Below are 17,702 nucleotides of genomic sequence, written 5' to 3'. Positions count from 1 at the left end.
CAGATTAATCAGGAAATACCCTAAGAAATTATAGGACTAGTATCAAATTTTACTAGAGTGTAAAAACAATTTTTTCTGATCAATGGTACAGTCATAAAAAATTAGAAAACAGATAGAAAATAAAATGAAAACTGCCCATAAACTGCTCATTAATCATTATTAAAGTACATTTTAGTGTATTTTTCACTAAACTTTGTTCTACTCATTTATTAAAATTTGGCATCCTTAGTTTGATATCCTTCTTTCCCTCCTTATTCACTATATAGGTATTGTCACATGATCAACAGTCTTTGAAAGGATTTTTAATCTGTATCACATATAGTTGCACTATTATTTATTTAATCGCCACCATTTTAAGAAGAGTTAGGTTTGTTTCCAGCTCATTACAATGAGAAGTAATTGTGATTAACATCCTAAAGGAGGGATCTGTTTTATTACTTTAGGATAGATTACCATAAGTGGAATTACGGAGTCAAAACTTTAAAATATAAATAGCAACTTTTGATACATACTTTCAAGAGCCTCTCAGAAATGCTGTACTACTGTATAGGGCCAACAGTACATTAACACCTATTTCACTCAAGTATTAAAATCTTTCAAAACTCCTGTTAATTTAATAGTAGAAAAACACTTTAATATGTACTTCATTCACTGCTAGTAAACCTGAGTATTTTAACCTACATTCACTGTTCACAAAAACATTCTTTTGTGTTTGAACAGGTTCTCTGCAATCCTCTCATCCTGGGGTTCTCAACTTTGGCTTCAATGACACTGTGAGCCTGATCATTCTTGGTCACAGGGGAATGTCCTGTGTACTAAAGGATGTTGAGCAGCATCCGTGGCCTCTACCGCTAGAAGTCAGTAGTACCCAATCCCCACTCTCAGAAGTTGTGACAACCATAAACGTCTAAAAATATTACCAAATGTTACCTAGAAGACAAAAATTGTTCCCAATCAAGAACCACTGTCCCTCCCTATCCCTTTAAAATATATTTTTCTTACTAACAGAAAAAGGAAATTACTATGTGACATTAAGTGTGAACATAACTTTCAGATTCCCATTCTGTACTGACTGCTTAAAATAATGAAAACTTTTTATATAAATTTTGAAGTGACACTAAAATATTTATCTAATTGTTCCTATTTTGAAATTATCCTTCAAATGTTACACATTTTGTTGCACAAACACTTATCTGAAGGTGGCATGATATGTACCTGTTCCAAAGCAATACATTTCTTTCTAACACAAACACTGAAAAGTGAATCTTTCAAATTAAGAGTACTAAATATCTCAGGTCGCCTGGGTGGCTCAGCTGAGATGTTTAAGCTTCCGACTTGACTCTCGATTTCAGCTCTGATCATGATCTCACCACGGTGAGATCAAGCCCTATGCTGAACCTGCTTGGGATTCATTCTCTCTCTCTCTCTCTCTCTCTCTCTCTCTCTCTCTCTCTCTCTCTCTCTCTCTCTGCCCCTCCCCTACATGCACGTGCTCTTTCTCTCAAAATAAACATTAAGAAAAAAGAGTACTAAAAATCTCATGATAGTTGTACACATCAAGGATCCAATCTGATGGAAAAGAAAGCTTCAAGAGGTAACACAAACGTTCAGGTAATACCTCAGCATGAACTCGGGTTTCTTCTTTGGCAACTTTTACATTCAATGATAAGGATTCTAACATGTCTAAAGAGTCAAGTTACTTTCCTCCACTCACCCATCTCTCCCTACCAATTAAAACAAAAAGCTGAAGAAACAGTGTATTCTGATTAACTTGATTTATGCTTAACTCTGAGCTAACCTTTAACCCCTTACTGAAAATCTTCCTAAAATTTATTACTATACAAACATGAACCCTTCACTCTCCCATAAAAACAGCTAAATCAAACAAAAATACATCTCTAACAGCACAGCTCAGGCTGAAGAAAGCCAATTCAGAACTCAGAGGGTACTGAGGTTTTCTAATAGCCCTAGCTTAATGGCTGAGGTGGATCTACTCTGCCCCTTCTAGGAGGGGGTGGTCACTCTTCTCTCCACTTTCACCACTACTGCTATCACTTTCACCACAATTCATAAATTAACAACTCCAAATTCCCATCCACAGGAAATGGTCCTTTGTTCCACTGCTACATTTGCCAGAGCCTAGGTAGGCCCTGGGCCCTTTTTTCATTCTACCAACTCATACTATACATCTAAGTCAACAACAGTTAGCCCAGAAAAAATACAACCTGATCTTCCACTAATATGACTTTAGAAAACAAGATACAATGACAATAAACAAATAAGACATCAGAAACTACTGGTTGTAGAGATTTAGTGATGGTACAACAGGATCTAAAAAAAGGAAACATGAAATGTAGGCTTAGAGCTATCTAGGAAAAGCTTCAGGACAAAGTGGGACTGTAAGCTAGACCTTAGAAGGATGGATGAGTGGAGTATGGAAAAACAAAGTGGAAAGATACAGGACCTAAAAGTAGAGGACACTTTAATGAGATCAAATTTCTCAAACTTACCATTAATGACATTTTGGGCTAGACAGTTCCAAGTTATAACAGAACTTCCTGTAGCACTCCCACCCTGAGTGATCACAACCAAAAAGGTCCCCAGACAATGCCAAATGAACGGGGGGGGGGGGGGGGGGGACTGCCCCCTCAACAAACACACTTAGTACTAATGCAATACACAATTCCTTTTTTTGAGGACTACATTGGTTCCTGAAATTTAGTAAGGCTGGAAAATGATAACTGCAAGATCAAAGACTCACAAAATTTGAAGAATAAAATAATATGCATATATATTTTTCAATGGCAGAGACAATTTCTAAAATGCAGAGGATTCATTTAAGAAATGAATAAAATGTTCTTTAACATTAAAATCTACCTCATGAGTCACTTCCAACTGTACAGGAAAATGTGCTGTGAAGATCTGACCTTAATTTTTTTTCTCAGGTGTAGTCTTCTGCATATTGAGAAAGGTAGAGGTAAAAAACCAACAACAAATCTTTCTACCCCAACTCAGAGACAAACTCATGTGCTGCAAAACAAAGAATCAGTAATTGTTTGGGTTTTTTCTAAGAAGACTGCAATATATTCTATACAGTAAATGATTAAGGCTTTACAATTTGTTATCGAAATATAAAAATGAGGTTACACATCCACAGGTGGCAGATTACTGTACATTTTAGTACACAGGTTTCATCTTGGACAATCTTTTAAAAAATTTTTTTTAATGTTTATATATTTTTGAAAGAGAGAGACAGCACGTGAACAGGGGAGGGCAGAGAGAGAGGGAGACACAGAATCCCTAAGCAGGCTCCAGGCTCTGAGGTGTCAGCACAGAGCCCGACACGGGGCTTAAACTCACAAATGGCGAGATCATGAACTGAGCTGAAGTCAGACACTTAACCGACTGAGCCACCCAGGCGCCCCTCATCTTGGGAGAATCTTGAGTTTGAAGATGAGGCTCAAACAGTCTTAAACAGTATTTGCAATAGTGGCTTTTAATTGTCTGATATGTGTCTTTTTTTGTGCTGTATCACATACAGATTATTTTTACTCATGTTTTGAAATATGCCCCAAAGTTATGTGCTACTCTAAAATTACTAATTAAATAAAAATCTAATTACTTAGCATTTTTCTATTTTCTATTTTCTACATACTCCCCAAAGGAAGAAAAAACATCATTAAAGCACAGCATCTAGTGCAAGAACAATGTATACTCTGGTCCAAGAACTGTCTCAACGTGTGGAAAACAAACACATGACACTGAAATAGACAACCCTTCTTGAGAATGTCAACCTATATATAATGAAACCAAGAAAATAAACTGGAAGCTAGGCTGAGTTCAAATTTCAGCTCAGACTTTTCACTTCATCTAAGACAGATAATCCCTCCTTTGTTTCCCCATCTGTAAAATGGAAATTACTGGACCTACTTCACAGAACTGCTGTAAGGATTAACATTACTGTAAGTAGAGTGCTTGTTAGCAAAGTAACGCACGCCTAGGAAACACTCAATGATTGTTTTTCCTCAAGAAAGTTGAACAGGGAGAGCACCTGCGAATTACAGCAGAGCCGTGCAGAGAGCTTTCCAGGTGGCATTTACTAAGAAAGAACTGGAACAGTGAGCAAGACCTCTGTTAGACTATAACAAAATGGCTGGGCTAAATCTTATGTACTACCACATAATAGATTATAACAATTTCAGGCAATCTCTCTGGCCTAAGAATATGTCTTTATTCCCTTCATCAGAGACAGGAAAAATTTTTTAACCAATATTCCTCCCTCCACCATTAACAAAACTATTTCCTTAAAGAAACTAAATAAATGAAGTGTTGCAGCTAACAGATAAGAATAGAGAATAGGAAAAAATAATCTATATGTCACCTAGCATTGTCAAACCTTAGCTATATTTTTTACAGTTCTTGATGAACTAGAAAATATTTCATATATTACATTTGCTCCAAAAATTCTGATTCCACCATGATCTCCAATCCACCAATCCTACCACTTTGATATCCTCCCCTGGATATCCTCTTCATTACCCAGATTAAATTATAATACTCATTATAATCACCCCCTTACATACAGTTGACTCTCTAGTTTCTCTTTGCCTTCATTGCACTCACAAAATCAACTCCACTGATTAAAGGTAATCCCCACCACATGTGTGCCCGTTCATCGGTGCACAGAAAGAGGAAGACAAAAGTTATAGAAAAATGCACCACCATGCTGGTTAGACTCAAGTACACTATTAACGCTGACAGATAATATATTTCCCTAGTTTATTCACTCTCAGACCCTTATAGATAACTATTTTATATCTTCTCTCTTCAAATCCCCATCGAGTTCTTCACCATCACAGACTCTTCCTGTTTTACTTACAAAACTGAAGCAGTTAACAAAATTTCCAAAGTTCTACCACATTTAACCACCTACTATCAGGATCATATACACACACCTTGAATTCCCTCCTGTAATCACAGATGAACTATACATTCTCTTATCTATTAACTTACCAGATTCTCCATGTGTGCACCTAAAAGCATCACTCATGTAATTCCATCTTTCTCCTAACTACATTTATATCTGCTTTTTAATATCTAATAATTTCCACTATACCATGGAAATATATCAGTATTTCTCCCATCTCAAAAATATCCTCTTTCCTCCACTGACCCACCTATCCCCCACATCATTTATTTGTTTTCCTTGGCAGGAAAATTCCTTAAGAGTTGTCTCCCTCTCTCTCTCAAATTCACTCCAATCAAGCTTTCAGCCGCACCACTAAAATTAATCTGATCTTAACAAAGTCATCAATGACTTCCATATTGCTAAATCTGAAGTTCAATTCTCACACTTCATCCTTAGTTGCCCTAAAAGAGTATTTCACACAGCTGATCACTGTTTCCTAATTATTTTCTTGGGTTTTCTTTTAACTCACTGGTCTTTGCTGCTCATTTTCCTTTGCAAGTTTCCCAAACTGCTTAATTCTGGAGTGATCCAAAGCTCAGACTATCTCTTCTATCTACATTTGGTGATCTGATCCAGTCTGGAGATTTTAAATACCATCTATATGCCAAAACTATACCTCCTGATCTCCACAGTCATCCATCCAAGCACCTGCTCCACATTAACATAACATTCAGCATGTCCAAAACTGAACATGCTTATCTTTCCCAAATATTGCCCCTGCCACAGCCTTTTCCATTTCAGGTGTAACGAAATTCCATCTTCTATGCTTAGGGGAAACCCTTGAGTCATTCTTGACTCCATTCTTTCTCTCATACACCACAGCCTATCTACAAGGAATCTTGTCAGTTAAACCTTCCAGATATATATATAATGAAGGTGACTAATCCTCACCACCTCCTGCTACCCAAGCTACTATCAATCTTCAATAACCTGTGCTTCTAGCTTATTTTACATAAAGTGCATTTTCAGCACAGCCGTTTGTAAAACAATCCTAACACTTAAGTCTGGTAATGTCACTTCTCTGTTCAAAACTACACAATGTCTTCCAATTTCAGTCACAGTAATGGCCGAAGTCCTTACAATGGTCCACACTGCCTTACATAAGCTAACTCCAATCCCCTTTACGTCTCTGACCTCCTCTCTCTGGTCAGTCTACTCCAGTAGCCTCCTTATTAGTCTGTGAAAAGGCAGGACACACTCTTAAGGACTTGTGCACTGGAAGATTCCTCTCCCTGGAATGCTCTTCTTCTATGAGGCTTATTTTGACCACTGCATTTAAAATTACAAGTACCTCTTGGGGCGCCTGGGTGGCTCAGTCGGTTGAGTGTCCGACTTCAGCTCAGGTCATGATCTCACTGTTTCGTGAGTTCAAGCCCCACATCAGGCTCTGTGCTGACAGCTCAAGAGCCTGGAGCCTGCTTCCAATTCTGTGTCTGTCTCTCTCCCCCTCACACTGCCTCTTACTCTCAAAAATAAATAAACGTTAAAAAAATAAATAAAATTACAAGTACCTCTTGACCCTTAACTCTCATTTCCCTTACTCTTCTTATTCTTCCATTGCCCTTACGATCACATAACATGCAATTTACTACATGTACTATGTGCCCACATATTTCTTCACCTAAATATATATCACAACTACCAGAAATATGTTTGACAAATAGTTCAGTGCTCAGTAATTATTTGGTGAATATCCTGAAGCATGCTTTGGTGGGAATAATGCAACCCAACTACAGTATGGAAAAAATCAGGAAAATACCACTTTCCAAACAGATTTGGAAGCACTATATGTGCAACTGTTTTTCAAAAGGAGTACATATTCATATGTGAACTGCAATATATAATAAAAACACACAACCACCAATGTCAGACACTGGTCTAAGCACTTTGGACATATTAATTCAATCCTTACAACCACCCTATGAGTTAGGCAGTATTATTTCATCAATCTTATCATCAGCAGGCAACTAAGAAACAAAGACGTTTAATAACCGGCCCATGGTTGCACAACTAGTAAGTGGCAGAGCCAGGATTTTAACCTAGGCATTTGGCTTCAAAATCCATACTCCTAGAAAGTCAGGACATCTAGTTACAGGCAAAGAAGAAAAAAAGAAAAAAGAGAAGAAAAGAAAGAACGTAAGAAAGGCAATGCAAATATGCATCTGTATGCTACTGTGCAGTAGGAAAAGATACAAAAAAAAAAGTCTAGATGCCTCATAGAATTCACAATCTAAGCAAAAAAGACAGCAAAACATCGCTTCTCGACCTTTTGGCTAAGATCAAGTGTAAAAAAGACAGCAAAACAAAATCTACATGCAATAATGATGGAAGCAATCACAAAGTACTGGAAGTGGGCTAAAGACTTATCTACCTGGAGTAAAGTTTTCCAGACTTAGTACAGATCTTAAAAAGATGAGCACAAAGGAAAAGAGACTGTTCCAGGGAGAGGCAATAGTAAGCAAAGTCACTGAGATGAGACAGCATGATCCACCAGAGAACTGTAAGTAGTTTAGCAAAGCAGAAAAAAACAAAGGGAGCAAATTGGGGAATATCACGCTAAGCAGAGACACAATCATATGCATCTTAAAACATAATAAAGATCTTAAATTTTAACTTAAGCAAGGAGGAGGGTGCATAAAAATTTTAAGCAGGGAAATAACATGTTATTTACATTGTAGCACGCCCATGGCTAGTAGCATAGATTAGACACTAAACAGGGCAAGCAAAACTGCATTTTAAGAAACCATTTAGAAAAGCCTATACAGAAACTCAGGCAAGATGAGAATGATGGATAATATCTACAGAACCATAACCCAATGTTTGAGAATCTCCCATGTCCATTCCCAGTAACACTGCCCTATTTCAAGCTCTCGTTTCCTCTATCTTAAAGTCCAGTAACTCACCTGAATTAGACACTAGTTTCCCCAAGGCAAAGCTCTGCTTTCTCTCTCTTCTGCTAAAAAAAAAAAAAACCTTCAATAATTTCTAAGGTCTCTCTAAATGCAAAATTCTATGTATCGGCAAGATACTCTGATTTGTCCCAAATATACCTTCATAACCATTCACTTTTTCCTATCCCTTTGCTTATTGTTCCCTCTAGCGGAATTGAGCTTAACTGCCTCTGGTATCAAAGTTTTCCCTAATCCTCAGAAATCAACTTGTTACTCTACTTCTCTCAAAGCATTTTTATTACTCCCTTAAAGCAACTATTTACATTCTGCCCCAGACCATTTTTCCCCCTTAAGAGGTACTAAGAAGCTAAGCATCATGCAAGAGAATTTATCTTTGGGGAGGGAATTGTCTTTTGTTATGAGAACATTCTGATAAGAACTTAAGCAAAAGCTATCCTTCAAATTGTAAGCATTTCAACAATTCAGAGATCCTGGTAAGGACAATGAATTTCTCATAATAAAAGAACAGGAGTTGTTTCCCCCAAGTCACAGTTATAATCTCCTACCAGGTTTAAGGTAATAATTTTAATACTTTACCTGTATAATGAACTGGGGATACTGTATATGCACATATGCTGATTATAGCATACACCAATTGAGTTGGTTCCCCAGCCACCCTCTAGGAAAGGGATGTAATACACAAAGATGGGCCTCCAAGAACCAACTGTTTCCCTGTCCATGTTACCTGCCTCCTCCTCTAAAAAAGAAATGGATTAATCCTGGGTTAGGCCAACTGGACATTTTCCTCCAGAAATGTGAAATATGGCGGGAAAACACAATGGAAGTTATTGGACTAAATCACCCGTTTGGCAGGAATCCGAAGGAGAGATCCAGCAACTTCTATGGTTGAGGCCCCCAAGGTACCCCATCGTCCTATCCTTGGCTTGGTAGTTTAACTCTCCCTGTGATTCTAAATTCTAGCTACCTCAGTATCTTTCCAAAAAATCTTTCTCTTCCTTTCTCACTTTATTTTGGGCTTAAGAGAACCAAAATCAGTTGGTCCTGCTTGCAAGCAAGATAGTTTTAAATGAATCTGATGCTTTCAAACAGCTATTTTTCTTTTGAGGACTACATCCTTAATGCTCTATCTTTAAGTAGAAATCTGAGCTGAGAAAAAAGTCTCTTCGGTATTTTCAAACTACAACTTAAAAGTTTACTTCTTATGGTGTAATATTTAAAATGCTATGACACTAAAAAATTAATTCAAGTCTAAGGGGACGTCCCCAAATGAACCATTTGATCATTCAATCTAGCAGCCTACCCATGGTATTCAAGCAATCTGGGTTTTAGTTTTGTTCTCTGCATGTAACCCTCCAGAATGTCAAAGATCCTGTATGTTTTTATATACACTGACCACCTCTGTATGACAGATTACTGCCAATAAAGTAACTTTATTGCTATTTGCTTCTTTATTTGCACCTTATCCCTTGATTATGGTTTGAATTTTATCTTTTCCAATATAAATATCCAGTGTTCAAAATACATAAGGTTCCTGCATCAGCCCTAAAAACATGATTCTCCTAGATCAGAAATTATAGCTGAATTCATAAATGAATTCATATTTATGAATTTATTAAGTATGAAGAAGGTTGTACATTTCAGCCAATCGTATCTATGATGTTTTTTTCTTTTGAAGGGAAGTATAAAAAGGTTAATTGCTTAAAGTCAACAAAATTATCAACTGAATTAAGCTGAAACTTTCTGAGAAATAAAAATATTCAAACTGAGTATTAGAAAGCAAAGTTGATCCTAGCAGTATTTTTAAAGGGCTATTCATGAATAATATGAATTTAATTCCTTAGAAAACAAAGGTTTACGTTCAAGTATGCTTCAGTTTTTCCTGGTGAATTTTCTCTTTTAAAGCTACTACTAAATTCTCACTTCCGTTTTGCATTTTACTGAAATGAATATAAAAATTCAACACATCTTGGGGCACAGAAATGGAAGGAACTGTCACTTCTTTCTTTTATGAATAACTGCACTGTTCAAATTGCTTTAAAAGGGTATCCTACTTTTATAATAAAAACAATACATTGTAAATACCCAGCCACATTTCTTAACACTCCATGCCTAACATCAGTAAGAAAATCAGTTATTTTAAAAATTAGTCCATTTAGAAAACTTCATCCCATCAACATGATTCTGTAAAGTTTTGTACTGTTCAACTATAAATTTTTAGAAAGTAAAATCTCTTAACATCTACAAATAAGGGTATGATTTTATTCACAAATCCTCATAACTTAAAGAACTTTTGAAAACTACCAACTAAATATAAAAGCAATATAAACTTATGTTTCTTGTAACTTTTTATAACTTGAAATATGCCAATAATTAAATCAATCTTATACTGAATACTCAAACTCAACTTTGCTTTTCAAGAATGAATGATTCTTCCAAACTGTACGAGCTATCCAATACACTTAAATATGTGCTTTTCCTAAAACTTCAAAGAGGTAATAACAGGACTATATTCACCAAATCTAAGTCAGGATCAACTGTAAGATTCCCCATTATTTTAAGAATTCAACACCACTACTGGTGTTTGAAAGGCATTCAATTTCAGAGATATTAAAATATGGAAAAAAACATATCAATGAAGAAAATTCATTGAAATTTTATTCTTAAAATGTTTATTTGGGTAGCAAAGAAAATCTAAGGTTAAACCTTTATTTTAATAAAATTTGTAATTATGTCAAAATTTTGAGAAATATATGGAATTGATATATACATAGCAGAAAAAAGCAGAAATTTAAAGCAATTTCAATTTTACTCCCATGTAATCTAACAAAGTTCTACTGCACCTCATACATTATGAGGCTAGTATCTCTGGAAACTAAAACCTTTCCCTCCCTACCCAAAATTTAAATACAGAAATGTACGACAAAAATTATTATGGATTAACCTCTTCAATACCTAATTAGTCTTAGGCTCATAGCATAGGTTAATTCAGGAATCAAATGACAAAAATTACTAACTTAAGTAACTACATTTAAAGTTTCCACCTGTCCTAACTTTAAAAATGAAGTTAACGTACTTGATACACGGGAATGCTGATAAAAGCAACAAGCAAAGTATCATATAAATATAATACTTTACTGCCAAAATAATAAACATAAGCAACTGTGGTTTGTTTGCTCACTAATGCATTCCCAGCAACTAGCACAGTACCTAGCACAGATTATATGTTGAGTATTTGCTGACTTAAGTAACATCTCACAGAGATGTTAAGGAATGAAGGAACACTAAACAAAAAATGCACAATCAGAAATTACACAAAAACTAAGTGGTGAAAAAATAACAAAAGAACTTTTGCATTCAGTGAATTTCACACCAGCATATCTTATACAGAATGTCACACAGTATGGATTATCACATAGTATGTTTTCAATAAATCCCAGTCCCTTCTCTTTCCCATTTTCCTTTAAAGAGAATGTACCTAAAACATTTACTTCACAAAACTGAAAGAAAATTCAAAAACTTCAAGAATGTATCTCTATAAAACAATCCACACCTGAATTCAATCAGTAGATATAAAAACAGAAAGATGCACTAACTGCACAAATCAGTTGCAAATGTTATGGACTGAATGTGTTCACCCAAAATTTTTATGTTGAAACCCTAACATATAAACTTACAGTATTTAGAGATAAGGTCTTTGGGAGGCAATTAGGTATAGATGAAACCGTGAGGATGCGACCCTAATGATGGGGAAGGGGACGGGAGGGGGGAACAACAAGCTATTACGCCTCCCTTATCCTCTCTTCCCACAGTGCATCTGAGGACAAAGCAAGAAGGTGGCCTTCTGCAAGCCAGAAGACAGCCCTCAACCGAAGCCCAAATATGCTGGCACCTTGATCTCAGATATCCAGACTCCATAACTATGAGAAAATAATTTGTTATTGAAGCCATGTGATCTATGATATTTTGTTCTCGTAACCCAAAATAAGACAGCAAGTCTATTACTGAAGAAACAGTGACATATGACACAGAAGGATATAAAGATCAAAAACCAAATTATGATCTCTAAAGAGCCTACCTAGCTAGCCAGGAGAAATAATATCTGTATTAATATATCCATAATACACAGCAGAAAATGGTAAATGGAGAATTTATAACAGCAAAGTTACTATCTTTTTTGAAAACCTGGGAAGGCTTAGACACAAGCAAAGGTGACAAAGGATAAATAGAATCTAGACATAGGGAAAATTAAAAGGAAAGAGAAAGCAAGCTTCTCTCTCTCTTACATACACAAACCTTATGATTTGGAAACAATAGTTTCTATTATTTTCTCAAGTTAAAATATTGAACAGAAGAAGACACCATTTTGATTTTTCTTCCATTTACATATTTAATCCAGCTCCTATTTTGTGCCACTTTCTCAGAAAGGGAATTTCAGCCCCCTCAACACTTGGGGAACCACAAGTATAAACAGATTAGTAAGCAAACAGCTACAACAGAAACGTGATCAATGCATGTCAGAAATACGGTAGTTTCTATTAAGAAAAAGAAATCTGAGAAAAGCTTTTCAGCAGATTGCTATGTATTTGAATTGAGCTATCTGAACAATGTTAAAAGACAAGTGGAGGTCATGCCACGAGGAAGAACAGAGGCAACCAACAGAAAGATGCTATTAGAATTTAATACTACTAGCAAAAGAGAGCACTGCATATTCAGTGAAATGCAAATAATTTGGAGAAGTTACAAATGGTGGCAAAAGACTGAAAAGGTAAGATGAACCCAAATCAATAAAGAATTTTAAAGAATAAGACAGGATTTGCCTCAATGAAAGAATGATAAAGAAGGAATGATATTAACTAGTAATGCTAAGAAGGGTGACTTCAAAGGGAACAATGGAGAATGACCATACATCCTAGTTAGAAGAGTCCTGGTCTACATCTGTTCATCCGGTGTTCCATCCAGTTTACCATTTGTACTGTATTTAATGAAGTATTAGTAATTACATTAAAATATGCAGGTTTAGTAGGCCTCTTCACTTTGTACTTCCAGCTGCTGCTATGATCTTGTCAGCTTGTTTATGAAATGCATGTATAACGAACATAGGCCTCACTTTAATGTGCAGTTAAATTTGAAAGACAAATAATTTACCTTTCACTTACCCCTTTCTGATTCAATGTACCTAACCCTACCCTCTCAAGGTATATACAGAGTAGCTAATGTTAACACACAAAGCCAGGGGCGCCTGGATGGCTCAATTGGTTAAGCGTCCAACTTCAGCTCAGGTCACACGATCTCACAGTCTGTGAGTTCGAGCCCCGCATCGGGCTCTGTGCTGACAGCTCAGAGCTGGAGCCTGCTTCAGATTCTGCGTCTCCCTCTCTCTCTGCCCCTTCCCCGCTCATGCTCTGTCTCTCTCTGTCTCAAAACTAAATAAAAACATTAAAAAAAAAAAATTAAGAAAAAAAAAAAAACACACACACACAAAGCCAGTACGGTACCCTTTTAATGAAGTGAGGAATTAAAGCTTCTCTCTCCCCTATGTATATGAGTCCCATGAAGCTAATGGATGTATTTGTGAAATTTATATAGGTCTCCACCCCTAATTCCTAACAGAGCTCCTAAAACCCTTGAAAATAGGGGTATTAGGACAATCTTTTGTTCTACTATTTAGTCTTTTGCCCCAGTTCCCAATATAGAGCTCCTAAAATCTTCAGAATTTCCTGAATAACAGAAACCGTTTTTGTTCTGTTAAAAATTTTTAACATTTATTTATTCTTGAGGGAGAGAGAACATGAGCAGGGGAAGGGCAGAGAAAGAGAGAGGGAGACACAGCATCTGAAGCAGGATCCAGGCTCTGAACTGTAAGTAAGCATAAAGCTGAGTGTGGGGCTTGAACTCACCAACTAATGATCATGGTCTGAGCCAAAATTGGACACTTAACCAACTGAGCCACCCAGGCGCCTGAAACAGCTAAGGTAATCTTGGTGGGCACCTGGTTGGGGGTGTGTCATCACAAAGACCAAGTTGGGATTAGAAGTTGGGAACTTTCAAAAAAAAAAAAAAGAAGTTGGGAACTTTCAGCACCACCCCCTCCCTATTATCCAGAGAGGGGAAAGGGGCTAGAAGTGGAGTGAATAATCAATCAGGTCTACATTATGGAGCCTCCATAAAAACCTACAAACTATGGATTCAAAGAGCTTCCAGAATCATGAACAAGAATGCATCCACATGCTGGGAGGGTGATGCACCCCACACTCCATGGGGACAGAAGCTTCTATGTTCAGGACCCTGCTGGACTTCGCCCACTGTATCTCTTCATCTGGCTGTTCATTTGTATCCTTCAATACCCAGTGTAATAAACTGGTCATCTAGTTAAGTAAACAGTTTTTTTGAATTCTGTGAGCAGCCACTCTAGTGCATTAATGGAACCCAAGGAGCAAGCCATGAAAACCTCTGTTTAGCCTGCTACTCAGAAGCATGGGTAACAAGCTGAATGTTGATTGCCATCTGAAACGGGAGAGAGAGTCTGAACTGAATTGAATTGTAGGACACTCCGCGGTGTCACAGAATTGCTCGGTGTGGAGAAGAAAGCCCACACACGTAGTGTCAGAAGTGTTTTGAGGCTGAGAGTAAAGGAGAAACAGAATTTTCTGGGCAACATTTGATTAAAGACATAACTTTTAAGATTTCCATCTACTGAACATCAAAAAAGATAACACTTTAATAATTAGACTATAACTTTCTCAAGTAGTATCTACTTCTCAAATTAAAGTTTATGAAGTTTCTCAAACAGAATTCTGAAAGGTAAAGCTAGAAGCTTTGGTTAAACATCTTGATCCTACCCACCATCGTTTTTATTTTACAGGTGAAAGAACTATAAAACACATTAAAAACAATTTTTTAAAAATATTTATTTAGTTTTGAGAGAGAGACAGACAGACAGACAGCAGAGTATGAGCAGGGTAAGGGCAGAGAGAGAAGGAAACACAGATCCAAAACAGACCCCAGGCTCTGAGCTGTCAGCACAGGGCCCGAAGCGAGGCTCGAACTCATGAACCACCAGATCATGACCTGTGTTGAAGTCGGACGCTCAAACGACTGAGCCACCCAGGTGCCCCTAAGACACATTTTAAAGTTTGATGTATGCTATTTCCTATGAAGCAGAATCTTTCAATCTCAGCATCATTGACATTTTGGATCTGATAATACTTTGTTGTTGGGAGTTATCTTCAGCAGCAACCTTGGCCACTACTCATTCCGTGCCAGTAGCATTCCCCCACTAGTAACAACCAAAAATGTCTCCAGTCATTATCATGGTAGGCTAAGAACAACTGATGTATATTTTTAAAAAGGTAAGTGAAGACATATATTATAGAATTAAATGCAAATTCAAAGAAAAAGCCCACATCTCAAAATCTCAAACATCTGCAATTACTTTTACTTCTAATTATTGCAAAATCCTATAAGCTTAAACACCACAGGTAAGATTAAATATTTTACTTACATTTAAAAAAAGTATGTATTCATTCAAAACTAAAGTTAAGATAGTAGGAACAATCTTAAGACATGTCCATTTTTGTGAGAAATAATTTCATTCTTTCTGCTTGAGTATGACTGACATTTGAGATCTCAGAATGCCCTCAGTATTCAGTCAACCTAAGAGCAGAATATAAGTTTTTTTTCCCTTAAGCTAAGTGGTTTGTTTTGGCCAATTCACAAAGAAACAGGCGAGAACCATACTGCGAAAAAAAATTTCTTTTATAAGGACAAAATTTCAAACACAGTCATTTAAACTGAAGACACTGCTCAGACTATATATTTGAAGTCACTGTTACTGATAAATATGACTACTTGTCTAGAGAGTGTAACTAATAAGACAAACACCAGAAATAACAATTCAATCCACCAACCATAACAAAGACTATTCTTTGCTATACAGTCATGACCATCTTTTTAAAACAACTTACTGCTTGAGACTCTTAAACTCAAATTATTCCTAACACAATAAAATGTATAATTATTTAGGGTCACCTGGGTGGCTCAGTCGGTTAAGCATCTGACTCTTGATTTCAGCTCAGGTCATGATCTCGTGGTTTCAGTGTGTGAGTTCTAGCCCCGTGTTGGGCGTCACACTGACAGCAGACAGCCTGCTTGGGACTCTCTCTGTTCTACCCCAACCAGCATGTGTACTTTCTCTCTCTCTCTCTCAAAATACATATACTTTAAAAGTATCATTATTTAGAATCAACTTTATCAGGATACTTATTATTTTTATCAATAAAAATCTGAAAACCAAATCATAACTTCATAAATGAGGACAGAAACTACAAATGATAACAAATGGAAAGATGCAGACACAAAATAAAACAAGTTAAAGTTAGATACTATTTTTTATCTATCAGATTTTCATATTTAAAAGCCTAGTAATGCTCAGTGCTGTCTGCGGTAGAGAGATAATTTGCACACCCTGTTGGTATAAGCATAGGTTGAAAAAATTTTTGGGAAGGCCAACTGGCAATACCTGTCAAAATAATAATACAGACTTCAACCTATAGATCCCATTCTTGCATCTGTGCCAGCATAAATATGCTCACTTAAACACTGTTTGAATTGTCTGTAAATATAAACAACCTAAAGAATCATCAAAGAAGGGCAGGTTAAATTAATTACAGTATACCCCAAACAAAGTACTAGTATGCAACCCATAAAAACAATAAGGTAGACTTAAGTGTTTTGATAAGAAAAGACAGCCAATACAGCAAGTATTCTGCAAACTGCAGATGTTTGATATTAGGTGGTTTTTTTTAAAGAATCAACACATACATTTATATAACATAGAAAAACTCTGTTAATATAGAAGAAGCGGGTTAAAGGTACAGTTTGATTTTTTTCTTATTGTTAGTGCTTTGAATAAAAAAAATTTTAATGAGACAGGCTTATCTAAAGCAGTACTGATTTCCATAATCTGTGTACCTATTTTTTTTTACAGTATGGAGACAATAAGTATTTAATTCATGTGATCCATTCAACTCAATATGCAGTTATTCTCACTTTCTCCTTAACTAAAATGGGAACAGGAACAGAACAGTATGATGATAGTCTCCATATTAAGATACTTAAAATATGAAAGACTGAAAGTTTTAAGTATTTAAAATTTACCACCTATTCACTCATCTAAATTTTGCCAGAAAATAATTTTTAAAGTGGCCACATCCTGACTGTGGCATTGATTTCTGTCATATCCTCTAACAACTAAGAAAGCAAAATCAAATACCACAGACAATATTTACAAAAAAACCAGATACAGTGACAGGTGTCCTCATGAACCCTCTAATATAAACAGGGCAAGACAAGAGAGTTATCAATATCTATATAGGAGGAAGAGAAAGACTACTTGTCTTACAACAACAGCTCATGCCCAGGAAAACCCTGAATTCACTAACAATACTTAATTGGGGAAAAAAGAAAACTGGGCCACATTCTACCCCCATTTAAGATTACTCCTTGCAGAAATATCCTATTGTTCAAAATCCCAAGAAAAGTTGGACCTGTCTCCAGATAAAGAACCACTTTGATGGGGCGCCTGGGTGACTCAGTCAGGTAAGCATTGGACTTCAGCTCAGGTCATGACTTTGCAGTCTGTGAGTTCAATCCCCATGTTAGGCTCTGTGCTAACAGCTCAGAGCCTGGAGCCTGCTTCAGATTCTCTGTCTCCTTCTCTCTCTGCCCCTCCCTAAATTATGCTCCATGTCTCAAAAATGAATAAATGTTTAAAAAATATTTTTTTTTTTTTTAAAGAACCACTTTGAGACAGAACAGCCATA

General features: G+C 36.4%; 1 protein-coding gene across 3 annotated transcripts in view; it reads right to left on the bottom strand.

The window, feature by feature from the left end:
• PPP4R2 (protein phosphatase 4 regulatory subunit 2) overlaps window positions 1-17,702 on the bottom strand; it is a 49,779-nt gene that overhangs the window by 19,801 nt on the left and 12,276 nt on the right. The window lies entirely within an intron of this gene.

The sequence above is a fragment of the Panthera tigris genome, chromosome A2 (assembly GCF_018350195.1).
Source record: "Panthera tigris isolate Pti1 chromosome A2, P.tigris_Pti1_mat1.1, whole genome shotgun sequence".
NCBI lineage: Eukaryota > Metazoa > Chordata > Mammalia > Carnivora > Felidae > Panthera > Panthera tigris.
Note: the sequence above shows the minus strand (reverse complement) of the source record. Positions and strands in the feature narration are given on the sequence as shown.